At 46.3% G+C, this 14118-nt stretch overlaps 1 protein-coding gene across 5 annotated transcripts in view; it reads left to right on the top strand.

The window, feature by feature from the left end:
* DCAF6 (DDB1 and CUL4 associated factor 6) overlaps positions 1–14118 on the top strand; it is a 992542-nt gene that overhangs the window by 248110 nt on the left and 730314 nt on the right. The window lies entirely within an intron of this gene.

Here is a 14118-nt window from a genome sequence, read left to right as displayed (position 1 = left end):
TGGCTCTAGTACCCTGTTGTACCACCTTTAGCTTGGATACAAGATCTGATATGGACAGGCATGGAGGCTCTAGTACCCTGTTGTACTACCTCTAGCTTGCATACAAGATATGATACAGGCAGGCATAGAGTCTCTAGTACCCCACTCTGTTGTACTGCCTCTAGCTTGGATACAAGATGTGATACGGACAGGCATCGAGGCTCTAGTACCCTGCTCTGTTGTACTGCCTCTAGCTTGGATACAAAATATGATACGGGTGAGCATCGAGGCTCTAGTATCCCGTTGTACCCCTTGTGAGACAGTGACCGGCAAAGTGCTGGAGGGCCGTTAGATTTCGCCTAGGATGCTCTCCTATGCGGCTTTAGGGAGCACTTGGGCAGATACGTGCCACAGAGCAGCCTGGGCTCGGTGGAGGAAGCCGGCAGTATGGTGTCAGTAATATTAAGTTACTGACACGTTGTAGTGGGTAAGTGGCTCCAAGCCACATAGTCTGGGCCGGCTTTTCCTGGAGTGGTCAAAGCGAAGGGTGGGATGGCCACTCCCACGTACCAGGTGAGGCTGGTACCAGGCCTTATAAAGCCTGGGCCTACAGGTCCTGGAGGAGAGAGAGCTGAGACCTTTGCAGGCCTGAGAGGCCTGGCTGGCTGTGTGCAGGAGCCATTTTGTTACCAGTGTGTAGCCAGGGACGCTACATGTTTAGTAAGTGCTCGGACGAGCAGGATGTACTTTGTGTTGGCCTGAAGTTAAGGCCTGTATTTTGCTTTGTTTGCACTGAATTAAACCCAGGCGAAGCCTGGACTAAAGACTTTATCCCATGTGGCACTGTCTCTGACTGCTTATGCCCAGGTTGCTACCGATCCTAAACGCTAATCCCTCACATATGGTGTTTGGATGCGGGCAGCGGTCTTAAAGAGACATACACCAATTAATGGACATTTTGCTGCAGCAGCTGGAGAACTGTTGCTAAGGGCAACTGCCCAAGAGAGATTGACTGGAGAGTGCTGTAACCCCCATGTCATGGGTTAAAGCTGCAACGGCACAGCCATCAGATACAGCCAAGATGGAAGAACTTGTAAAGCAGCTGGTGCAAATGAACGTGCAGCAGCAACAAGTGACGGCGACCCAGCAAAAGGTCCATGAGGAGGCCATGAGAGCTCAGGCCGAGACTAATGCTCTCCTGGCGGAAGCCAATCGGTTAGCCTTGCAGGAGCAACAGCAGGTTAACCAGCAGCTGCAAGAGCAAGTCCTAGTAGTGCCTTTCCTGACAAGAGAACCCCAAAAGGCCTATTTTGACCTCGGTGAGCAGGATGCCAAGGACTATAATAAGCTCAAAAGGTGAGATCCTGGCACGCTTGGGCGTGGACACCCATGTGCGGGCCCGACGAGTACACGCCTGGACTTTCGCGGACGACCTACCAGCTCGCTCCCAGATGTACGACCTGTTCCACCTGGTGAGAAAGTGGCTGCAACCAGAGGAGTCGTCCCCGGTGGAGATCGTACAGAAAGTGGTTCTGGACAAGTTCATCCGCTCGTTGCCCCCCGCAATTCAGCGCTGGGTGGGACAAGGGGGTCCCCAGGATGTGGACAAACTCGTGAGCCTCGTCGAGAGGTATAAAGCCACGGAGGACTTATTGCAAGCCGTGCCTCCTGGACGTTCCAACCCCGGGAACAGCAAGGCGGCTGGAGCACCTGGTAAGACTGTTCCATATGTAAGGGGTGTCAAAAGTGTCCCAAGTGGAGGCGGCTCAGAGGGGGATCGTTTGGGGCAGAGGAGGAGCCCCAAATGGACATTCGGGTCCCGGGTAGAACCCCAAGGAGACCGGGCCTCCATACGATGTTGGCGCTGTCATGAGCCCGGGCATCTTGCTGCCAACTGTCCCCTCACTGTGGAACCCATGGACTGTGACTCTGCCCGGCGGAGGTCGATGTTCGCACGGCCAGTATGTTCTGCAGAGACTGTCAGAGACTGATCCACCATTATGTCACCTAAAGGTGAATGACTTTGCGGTGACAGCTCTACTGGACTCAGGGAGCTTGGTTACACTGGTGCACTCCAGCCTGGTCGATCCCACAACCGTCACCGGCCATCGCATGGGGGTGGTGTGTGTGCATGGGGACACCAAGGAGTATCCTATTGCCCTTGTAAGACTTGATACTCCGTGTGGACTTGCCACCCATGAGGTGGGCGTCGTAAAGTCCTTAATGCACACCGTGATCCTCGGGAGAGACTTTCCCCTATTTTGGGACTTGTGGCGACACCGTGGGTCGTCTGCAAATAAGGTTCATGATGATGCCAATGTGTATGATGTGTGTCCAGAACCGTTTGACCCTGAGGGTACGGTTCCGGCAGTAGGGGTGACCCAAGAGAATGGGGATAACTTTCCCTTAACAGTATTGGCGGGTGAGACGGAGGTACAGGATGAAGTGGTTGCTATGCCTGACTTAGAGGTCTCACGTGCCAATTTCGGAACTGAGCAGCTCCGAGACCCCACCTTAGTAAAAGCCAGGGAAAATGTTAAAGTGATAAATGGGGAGCCTCAATTTCCAGGGGCTGATACTGTGTTTCCACACCTGGCAGTCAACCAAGAATTGTTGTATCAGGTTGACAAGGTCCGTGGGGAGGTTGTGGAACAGCTGGTGGTACCTCAGTCCTATCGTAGGATGGTCTTAGACCTGGCGCACAAGCATGTGCTGGGAGGTCATCTCGGGAGCGAAAAGACTAGGGAACGCATCCTTCAACGTTTTTTCTGGTCTGGGGTACATGGTGATGTAAAACGTTACTGTGAGTCGTGCCCGGAGTGTCAAATAACAGCTCCTATGCCCCATTACCGGAACCCCTTAGTGCCCTTGCCCATCATAGAGGTGCCGTTTGAGCGGATCGCTATGGACCTAGTTGGGCCCTTGGTAAAGTCTGCCCGGGGTCACCAACATATATTAGTGGTTGTAGACTACGCCACCCGTTACCCCGAAGCCGTTCCTTTACGCAATACGTCGTCCAAGGGTATTGCAAAGGAACTACTTCACGTTCTCCCGCACGGGCATACCAAAAGAGATCCTGACGGACCAAGGAACCCCCTTTATGTCAAAGGTCATGAAGGAATTGTGTAACCTGCTTAATATTAAGCACTTACGGACATCTGTGTACCACCTACAGACGGATAGTCTGGTTGAGAGATTTACTAAGACCCTAAAAAGCATGCTCAAAAAGGTAGTCAACAAGGATGGGAAGGACTGGGACTGTCTGCTGCCATATTTAATGTTCTCAATCCTTGAAGTCCCACAATCCTCCACTGGGTTCTCTCCCTTTGAATTAGTTTATGGTAGACATCCCCGGGGGCTCCTTGATGTAGCCAAGGAGACCTGGGAGCACGAGTCCACCCCCTACAGGAGTGTTATTGAACACATCTCCCTCATGCAAGATCGAATTGCGGCGGTCATGCCCGTTGTTAGAGAACATTTACAGCAGGCTCAAGAAGCCCAAAGCCGGGTATATAACAGGTCCGCCAAGGTGAGAACCTTCAACCCTGGGGATCGGGTACTAGTGTTGGTGCCCACCCTAGAAAGTAAATTCCTAGCAAAATGGCAAGGGCCCTATGAAATAATTGAAAAAGTCGGAGAGGTAAACTATAAGATGTACCAGCCGGGTAGGCGGAAGCCAGAACAGTTGTACCATGTAAACCTAATTAAGCCATGGAAGGACAGAGAAGCCCTGACTGCAGTGAGCACCCCCTATGGTGGGGTCCCAGAGGTGTGTGTATCAGGGTCCCTGTCCAAATCCCAATAGCAAGAGTCTAGGGAATTTATACGACGTAATTCAGATGTCTTCTCCGATATACCAGGGCGTACTGGTGTCATAAAACACGACATTATAACTGAACCAGGGGTAAAGGTTCAGTTGAAACCGTACAGGGTTCCAGAAGCCTGCAGACGAGCCATCTCAGAGGAGGTCAAGAAAATGCTAGACCTCGGAGTAATTGAGGAGTCGAAAAGCGAATGGTCCAACCCTATCGTGCTGATACCAAAACCTGATGGCTCTCTGCGCTTCTGTAACTACTTCCGGAAGCTAAATGATGTGTCAAAATTTGACGCATACCCAATGCCGAGAGTGGATGAGTTAATTGAGAGACTGGGTCATGCCAGATACTTTTCCACTCTCGACCTTACTAAAGGCTACTGGCAGTTTCCCCTTACAGAGAGCGCGAAAGAAAAGACTGCGTTTGTCACACCAGAAGGGTTGTTTCAGTACATCTGCCTACCCTTCGGTTTGCATGGAGCTCCAGCAACCTTTCAAAGATTGATGGATGTTATACTCAAACCCCATCGTCAATATGCGTCAGCATATTTAGATGATATCATCATCTTTAGCAAAGACTGGGACAGCCATCTACCCAAGGTACAGGCAGTACTGAACTCCCTTAGAAAAGCAGGGCTCACAGCTAACCCAAAGAAGTGCGCCATAGGCCTCGAAGAAGCACAATACCTGGGGTATGTAATAGGCAGGGGTATTATAAAACCCCAGATCAATAAAGTTGAAGCCGTTCAGGACTGGCCACAACCCACAACTAAAAAGCAGGTGAGAGCTTTTTTAGGCATTGTAGGGTACTATAGGCGGTTGGTGCAAAACTTTGCTAGCATAGCAGCACCCCTAACAGACTTGACCAAGAACAGTAAGTCAGTCATGGTCTAGTGGAACCCTGACGCAGAAAAGGCGTTCCAAGAGTTAAAACGGGCCCTCTGTAGACGTCCAGTGTTGGTCACACCTAATTTAAAAAGAGAATTTGTCGTTCAAACAGACGCGTCCGACGTGGGACTGGGAGCAGTTCTGTCCCAAGAAGTAGAGGGAGAGGAACATCCCGTGATTTATCTAAGCAGGAAGCTCCCGCCACCAGAGAAAAACTACAGTATAGTTGAGCGGGAGTGCTTAGCCATCAAATGGGCCCTTGAATCCCTAAAATACTATCTTCTAGGTCAGCACTTCAGGCTGATCACAGACCACTCCCCCTTAACCTGGATGTCACAAGCAAAAGAAAGAAATGCCAGAGTCACCAGGTGGTTCCTGACACTTCAAAACTTCAGTTTCTCTGTTGAACACAGGGCAGGAAAGCTACAGGGCAATGCCGATGCCTTGTCAAGGACGCATTGCATGGCGGCTAAAGGTGTCCGACCCCACAGGCTCGAATAGAGGGGGAGGGTATGTGAGACAGTGACCGGCAAAGTGCTGGAGGGCCGTTACATTTCGCCTAGGATGCTCTCCTATGCGGCTTTAGGGAGCACTTGGTCAGATACGTGCCACCGAGCAGCCTGGGCTCGGTGGAGGAAGTCGGCAGTATGGTGTCAGTAATATTAAGTTACTGACACGTTGTAGTGGGTAAGTGGCTCCAAGTCACATAGTCCGGGCCGGCTTTTCCAGGAGTGGTCAAAGCGAAGGGTGGGATGGCCACTCCCACGTACCAGGTGAGGCTGGTACCAGGCCTTATAAAGCCTGGGCCTACAGGTCCTGGAGGAGAGAGAGCTGAGACCTTTGCAGGCCTGAGAGGCCTGGCTGGCTGTGTGCAGGAGCCATTTTGTTACCAGTGTGTAGCCAGGGACGCTACATGTTTAGTAAGTGCTCGGACGAGCAGGATGTACTTTGTGTTGGCCTGAAGTTAAGGCCTGTATTTTGCTTTGTTTGCACTGAATTAAACCCAGGCAAAGCCTGGACTAAAGACTTTATCCCATGTGGCACTGTCTCTGACAGCTTATGCCAGGTTGCTACCGATCCTAAACGCTAATCCCTCACACCCTTTAGCTTGGATACGAGATGTGATACGAGTGGGCATAGAGGCTTTATTAACCTGATATACCACCTCTAGCTTGGATACAAAATGTGATACGTTAGGCATGGGGGCTCTAATACCCTCTTGTACCGCCTCTAAGTTGGATAGAAGATAGGATATGGGCAGGCATAAAGGCTCTAGTACTCTGTTGTACCATCTCTAGCTTGAATACAAGATGTGATATGGGTGGGCTTTAGTATCCAGTTGTACCCCTTTAGCTTGGATACAAGATGTGATATGGGGGGCATGGAAACTCTAGTATCCTGTTGTACCGCCTCTAGTTTGGATACAAGATGTGATATGTGGGGTATGGAGGCTCTAATAACCTGTTGTACTGCCCCTAGCTTGGATACAAGATGTGATACGTGGGGCATGGAGGCTCCAATAACCTGTTGTACAACCTTTAGCTTGGATACAACATGTGATATGGATGGGCATGGAGGCTCTAGTGACCTGTTGTATCGCCTCTAGATTTGATACAAGATATGATATGGGTGGGCATGGAGACTTTAGTACCCTGTTGTACCACTTCTAGCTTGGATACATGATGTAATAGGGGCAGGCATGGAGGCTCTACTACTCTGTTGTACCACCTCTAGCTTAGATACAAGATGAGATAGGGCAGGCATGGAGGCTCTAGAAACGTGTTGTACCGCTTCTAGCTAGAATACAAGATGTGATACAGTCGTCCATGGAGGCTCTAGTATCCTGCTGTACTTCCTATAGCTAGGATAGAATATGTGACCGTATGGTCGACCCTTTCAGGCTCTAGTACCCTGTTGTACCGCCTCAAGCTTGGATACGAGATGTGATATCGCCGGGCATGGAGCCTCTAGTACCCTGTAATTCCATCTCTAGCTTGGATAGAGGATGTGATAGTGTCGGTCATGGAGGCTCTAATACCCTCTTGTACCACCTCTAGCTTGGATACAAGATTTGATACATGTGGGCATAGAGGCTCTAGTACCCTGTTGCACCGCCTCTAGCTTGGATACAAGATGTGATACATGGGTCATAGAGGCTCTAGTGCCCTCTTGGGTCGTCTCTAGTTGGATACAGAGGTGATACAGGCAGACATGGAGATTCTGGTAACCTGTTGTACCGCCTCTAGCTTGCATACCAGATGTGATACAGATGGGCACAGAGTCTCTAGTGTTCTGTTCTACTGCCTCTAGCCTGGATACAGGATGTGGTATGGGCAGCCATAGAGTCTCTAGTGCTCTGCCGTGTTGTACTGCCTTTTGCTTGGATACAAGATGTAATACGTGTTATGAAGGCTTTAGTTCCCTGTTGTACCACCTGTAGCTTGGATACAAGATGTAATACGGACGGGTATAGAGGCTCCAGGACCCTGTTGTACTGCCCCTAGCTTGGATAGAAGATGTGATAAGGTCGTCCTTGGAGGCTCTAGTACCCTGTTGTACCACCTCTAGCTTGGATAGAAGATATGATATGGGCGGGCATGGTGGTTCTAGTATCCTGCTGGTGAAAAATAAATGCAGAAAGATCCTTTGTGCTCATATGGGACCAAAATAATCTTGAGGATCTGATTTAAATTAATAGGGGGGATGGTGGGGCTCTTAGACAGCCACCAAGAAACCCTTTCCCTAAGATGAAAGGATCCACCAATAGTCCTTTGAAGTTATTTAACTTTTATTGTATCAATATCTCTATTGATAGAATAAAAGTGAAATAACTTCACTTTAATAAACTTCACTTTTATTGGATACAAGATGCGTTTTGGGACACTAAAATTGCGCCTTTTTCAAGCCTTTTTTAAACATGAAAGACATGTCTCGCTGGACTTCCTCTAGCTTGGATACAAAATGTGATACTGGCGGGCATAAATGCTTTAGTACGCTGCTGGGCCATATCTAGTTTGAATTCATGATGTGATACAGGGAAGCATAGAGGCTCTACTACCCAGTTGCTTCTAGTTTGGATACAAGATGTGATACAAGTGGGCATGGAGGCATAGAGGCTATCGCATATCGCTCAACATTTGTTTTAACTGAGCCTCTAGATCATGTTGAAGTTGGCGTCCAATACTGTCCCACACATGTTCTATTGGTGGTAAATCTGGCCGTGCAGCCACGGAAATGTGACAATGTTGTGGGGGCTTCCTCTGACCCCTTTGTGTGCATAGCCGAGCATTTTTCTGCTGCCTCTTTGAAGCTGCCATGAGAGGAACACATGTGGCTGCAGGATGTGCTGAACATATTGCTGAGCTATCACTGTCCCTCGTACCACTACTAGGAGTGAACAACTGATGTATTCGATGGCTCCCAGAACACCACACCAGCAGTGGGGGCAGTGTGCTGCTCCACAGCAAAGGCAGGATGTGCTAATCCAGAGGTCTCCAGACATGAACACGGCTGTTCTCTGTGCCCAAACTTAACCTGGATTTGTTGCAGAAGACAATCCTGTTTCACTCCGCAGCAGTCCAGTTTTGTCATTCACGACATCACTGCACACAAAGGAGAGGGTGGATGTCAAAGGCCGTACATGTAATAGGCGCCGAGAGACCCAATGTCCTTCAGCCAAGTGCTTGGAAATGGTTTCGACAGACACGGGTGTCACAATGGTGCCACCTGTCTCTAGATGGTTGACAATAAAACAGTTGGAAGTGCTTTTCAGACAAATCAGATGACCCACTCTACAAGGCATCCTGAGCCCAGTCACCTTGTGTGCCCTCACACATCCACTGGTCCCAACACGTTAGAACAGTTGAAGTGGTGGGCAAATCATGAACATGAACATCCAGTTTCTTATATAACAATAACGCACCCCCTCTCCAAACTCTGTTAACTGGGTGAAATCTGTTCCATTGCATTGTAGAGGCGTCTAGTGGTCAACAAGTTTTACACAAGCGGAAGAAGAGGTCACCACAGATAAGTAGCCTCTGAGAGGCTTTTAAAGGCCAAGGGTGGAACCACATTTAGGGCCTCATGTGGCAAGACATCATCTAATCACACCACAATGCTAATCATTTGTATATTGGTTTAGATGGAACTGCATGCTGAATTTTGCAGCAAAACAACAACTACTTCCCCATACATGCAAAAAAATATTCAATATATTATAAGTACCCTAAAATAGTCAGTGTAAAAACTACAACGTCTCCCACAAACTACAAGATGTACAGTTAAGAGCGTGTGCTATTTTTATTGATCTATCCTCAGGATAGGTTATCAATAGTTGAACAACTGGGGTCTGCCGCTTGAGACCCTGGCCTAATAGCTGCTTGAGCACCTACTGTCACCAGCAAAGTACAGAGTGCAGAGCAGAAGCAGATGGCTGCAACCCCTGTTTTGTGGCTGCCGCTGGTAATGACCTGTCCTGAGGATGATAATCAGTAAAAATAGTCTTGAAACTCCCTTTAAATTGAAGCAAAAGTAAATTTATGAGTGCTGAAATACAGCGGGTGAATAACTTTTATTGATACTTAAAGCAGCCCTCTGTTCCCAGGAAACAATTTGGAGTTAGACTGGAAAGGGCGGGACAGGAGTCTGGTGCCCATTGTTTGCTCCATTTTGCTGCAGACCCTAGGTCCCACTCTTTCTCCTAAGATAGCCACAGGACTCTGACTACTGATACACGATGTATCAGTAGTCTAAAATACAACACACTGCTCTGATTGCCCATCACTTCTGTTGTGATCAGCTCTGGCCTACCAGAGAGCAGCATGTACTTTCTTAGACTTCAATGCACTTTATGCATAGATTACATAGTTAGGGAAGTTTTGCTACTATCTTAGAAGACAGAACAGCATTGCAAAACCGCTGGCCCTACAGGATAACAGTGTAAATGGCAGTTATATTTATTTGTAATGCTAGTTCAAAATCTTACAGAAAAGTCACATTTTTGAGAGGATTTTTTAAAGAAGCACTTGGGGTTCTTTTTTTAACCTTGGGGAATTACATCACAGTATAAGTGACCATAGCTGCTGATAATCTGTTTATGTAGCTTGTCCCCTCCTCAGTGTGTATTTTTTACTTTTCTTCTGGAATGCCGGTTATGTATCAGTTTTATGTCAACTGCCATGAAGAAAAATTATCTTTCATACCTGTAGCAAAGCATCTTTCATTTTGTTTTCTTTTTTTTTTTTTTTTTTAAATAAAAGCTGTGCTGTAATTGCTGTAAGAGAGAGTTTTTCTTGATTGCAGTTGACATAAATCTGCTCCATTAACTGCAGGGCACAGAGCTGAGTTAGAGTGTTGGTAATGTTACCTGGAGGCCGAAAGAAAATTGCAAAACACACAGCCTGGAGTAGACAAGCTATAGAACTGGATTCTTCACAACAGAGGTCAGTTATATTGTAATGGATTTCTCCAAAATGAAAAAAAAAAATTCCCAGTGCTTTTATAATGTGCTATTTACCCCTTAACGACCATGGATGTCGAGGTATGTATGAAGAGAGTTCGCGGGGCGACCTCTCTTCATACAGCGCGGGCGTCAGCTGTTTATTACAGCTGACACTCGCGGGCAACAGCTGCAATCGGCCATGCGGCGAGATCGGGGGAGCCGTACAAATGTCATGGCAGCCGGGGGCCTTCTGAAAGGGTTGGCTTGACAGACTGCCTGGCAAATCACAGTATGACGTAATGCCATAGCATTACGTCGTACCGCAGGACCGATCAAAGCATTGCATGTTGTAGCCCCCCGGGGAAGGGGGGGGGGGGGGGTTAAAAGAAAAGTGAAAATAAGACCAATAAAGTTTTAATTGTAAAAAAAAAATGGTTTTAAAAGTTTAAATCACCCCCCTTTTGCCATATCTATAAATAAAATATCTAGATCATAAAATAAAAATACATATTTGGTATCACCGCGGCCGTAAAAGTCCATTCTTTTCAAAGTAGCGCATTATTTTCCCCGCACGGTGTACGTCATCCGAAAAAAAAAAAAAGGGACGCCAGCAATGCACTTTTTCAGTTGCCCTGTCTCCCAGAAAAAATGCAACAAAAAGCGATGAAAAAGTCGTATGTGTTCCGAATTGGTACTAACGTAAATTACAGAACATCTTGCAAAAACGAGCCCTCACACAACTACGTCGATGGAAAAGTAAAAAAGTTATTGTGCACAGAAGATGGCAGCAGAAAATAATTGAAAAAAAATTAAATTTCTTTGAAAAAAAAAAAAAGTACGGTAAAAAAAAACTATACAAATTTGGGATCGTAATCGCACTGAACCATAGAATAAAGACATCATGTCATTTTTGTTGCAGTTTGTGCACCGTAGAAACAAGACACACTGAAAGATGGCGGAATGTCGTTTTTTGGGGTTTTTTTTCATTTTACTCCACTTAGAATTTTTAAAAAGTTTTTCAGTACATTATGTGGTACAGTAAATGTCACCATTTAAAAATACAACTCGTCCTGCAAAAAACAAGCCCTCATACAGCGACGTTGATGGATAAGTAAAGGAGTTATGTTTTTTAAGGGGGATGAAAAAATGAAAATGGAAAAAAAAGGGGGGCCGCGTCATTAAGGGGTTAAAGGGAACATGTCACCACCGTCTCACCCCTAAAACTGACTTTACTGGCTGGCAGGGGATAAAAAATTATGGGAATGATTAGCTCAGCAGTTCACAAATTAGCGTGATTCTTCTCGGCTGATTTGCATACAGCAGAGGATAATGTTTAAACCCAATTATGGAGGTGCTTGGGGTCTTGACTGGCCATGTAAAAGGGTGTGCAGGCTAAGAGTTCCTGCTCCCTAGGAAGGAGGCGGCAGTTAGAGCTGGGACACTAGTGTCCCAAGATGGCGCTAGACGTCCTGACATAACTGTGGGTGGTGCAGTATACTAAATGCTTTGCTGAGAAGTGCAAAAAGGCAGCCAGCAGGTTGGCAGGTCTTGCCCACCTGGCTCTATCAACCATACTGAATCAGTGACCACGTTCAGGGGCATAAAACAACTTTTTGCCCACTTTCCCACTAACATGTCAGCATAGGAGCTCCAGGAGACAGACAACCAAGAGCAGAGAGGTGAGAGAGTTTTCCTAATATTAGTGCCTCTGCTTCACCAGACACACAAGCTACTCTGTGAAAGGAACCTACCATTAAAGATATGGCCTAATATGACATGATTTATGAAACGTGTCTGAGAATCTCCGCTGCGGAGGGCCGTATTACAGATATGGAAGCAGACATGATCAGGCTATTTTTGCTCTACAACTTAAAACAGGTGATTTCAAGAACCAACTATTCAGAGATAATGTGCATTTGGTAGTGGTCCCAGAGAAAGTTTAGGGATCAAGCCCAAGAGCCTTTTTCAAAAAGTGGCTGAAATCCACTATTGGAGTGACTGTCTTGCTATATGCAGTTGAGAGCTCATATAGAGTACCCACCAGGCTTCTACCACCAGATGCCCTACCTAGAACAATCCTCCTCAAGCTGTTACACAGTAAAGACACTATCCTGAGAAAGGACAGAGACCTTAAAGATGCTACTATCGATGGCCATCATATCACTTTCTTTCCGGACTACTAGGCTGAAATACAGAAAAAAATGAGCATGGTTTCAGGAGGTTAAGAGGATGTGTACATTTTAGCTGCAGTATACGATGCAATACCCAGTCAGATTTTGAGTTGTAGTGATGGGTGCAACTCACTTGGTCAGCATGAACTTCACCCACAAAATCAAAATGGTTAACGGGTCTCAACTTTTGTCCTGTGAGTATGCTCACATTATGTTTATATCACCTGTTTTGCAGAGGCACATTATATTGGCACATCATATCCCCTTTATTAAGCTGCATTTACATGGGACGAATGTCGGGCAAACGATGCCCGACACTCGTCCCTGTTTTTCCTCGCCCCCATGCTCCAGCAGATCCGGAGATCTGATCTTAATAAATTGCCTAATGTTGTCTTAAAGTTCCCCACCGCAGTACCTTTCCAGGATCTTGTGTGATCATTCCATTATGTTGATAGAAGTGACATTTGCTCAATTCTGGGCACAGAGACATCAGCTGTGGAGGATGAATGCTTTTTGATTTCCCCTACTTAAAAGGGGTTGTTCAAGTTGTAAGAACTTTGCATTAAAATAAAATGGTAATGTACTTGCCTTTCCCCCAGAAGGCACTCAGTCCCCTGCTCTGGTCTCTTCCTGTAAACTGGTCAATCTTACCCAGTTTACAGGAAGGTTTTTTTTTTTTTTTCTTTGATATAATTGAATATACAGGCTTACTGCTCTATAAAGGGGAGCGAAGTATTATGCTATTGTATAACAATGGGAATTTCATATGGTCATTTGTAATACAATTGTGAAGTTCAACCACAATAGATATAAATAAAGTGCAACTAGGGGTTAATCTTGCAACAAATGGAATATATGACGTTTTGGCAGAGCGCCCAATGGTATCCATTTCGTGTCATGTTGATATGTGTTTGATATTTGTTTTATCACAAGTTTCATCACAAGCATTATCTCACCAGTAATAGTTTGATGTTTCTGTGTATTTTCCCTTTGCCCTATAGCCTGTACAGCTGACAGTCATTGTAATTATTTGTTCTGTTACACCTATTTAAGCTGGTCCCACACTCTATTCAGATCATACCACTGACGAAGGCTCTGTGCAGCTGATACGCGTCTGGTTAGAGATGTGTACACCTGGCAATTTTAAATATGACTATATAAAAGAAGATTACAAATTTTACTCTGCAAGCAAGCGTGGATTACACTTTTTTCTGCATGGAATTTTTTGCATTCTGTGGCCGCGGGGTATGTATGAAAAGAGGTTGCGATGCAACCTCTCTTCATATAGTGCGGGCGTCAGATGTTTATAACAGCTGACACCCACGGGCAATAGCCGCGGCTATTAATCATGTTCAGGGGTCCCGCACGCCCCCCCCGCGGTGAGATCGGGGGAGCCATACAGTTGTCATGGCAGCCGGGGGCCTAATGAAAGGCCCCAGGGCTGCCTTAACAGACTGCCTATCAAGCCATCCACACAGGGTGGCTTGATAGACTGCCTGTCAAAAAGCAGTATGACATAATGCTATAGCATTACGTCATACTGCAGGAGCGATCAAAGCATCGCATCTTAAAGTCCCCCAGGGGGACTTCAAAGTAATGTAAAAAAAAAAAAAGTCAATAAAGTTTTTGTTAATTAAAAAAAAAAAAAGTTGTAAAAGTTTAAATCACCCTCCTTTTGCCATATCTATTATTAAAAAATCTAAATAATACATTAAAAATATGTATTTGGTATCGCCGCGTCCGTAAAAGTCCGAACTATCAAAGTAGCGCATTATTTTTCTCACACGGTGAACGTCGTCCGAAAAAAAAATAAAGAACGCCAGAAA

The sequence above is a fragment of the Eleutherodactylus coqui genome, chromosome 4 (assembly GCF_035609145.1).
Source record: "Eleutherodactylus coqui strain aEleCoq1 chromosome 4, aEleCoq1.hap1, whole genome shotgun sequence".
In the NCBI taxonomy this organism is placed as follows: Eukaryota; Metazoa; Chordata; class Amphibia; order Anura; family Eleutherodactylidae; genus Eleutherodactylus; species Eleutherodactylus coqui.
This window is presented reverse-complemented; position numbering and strand designations above follow the sequence as displayed.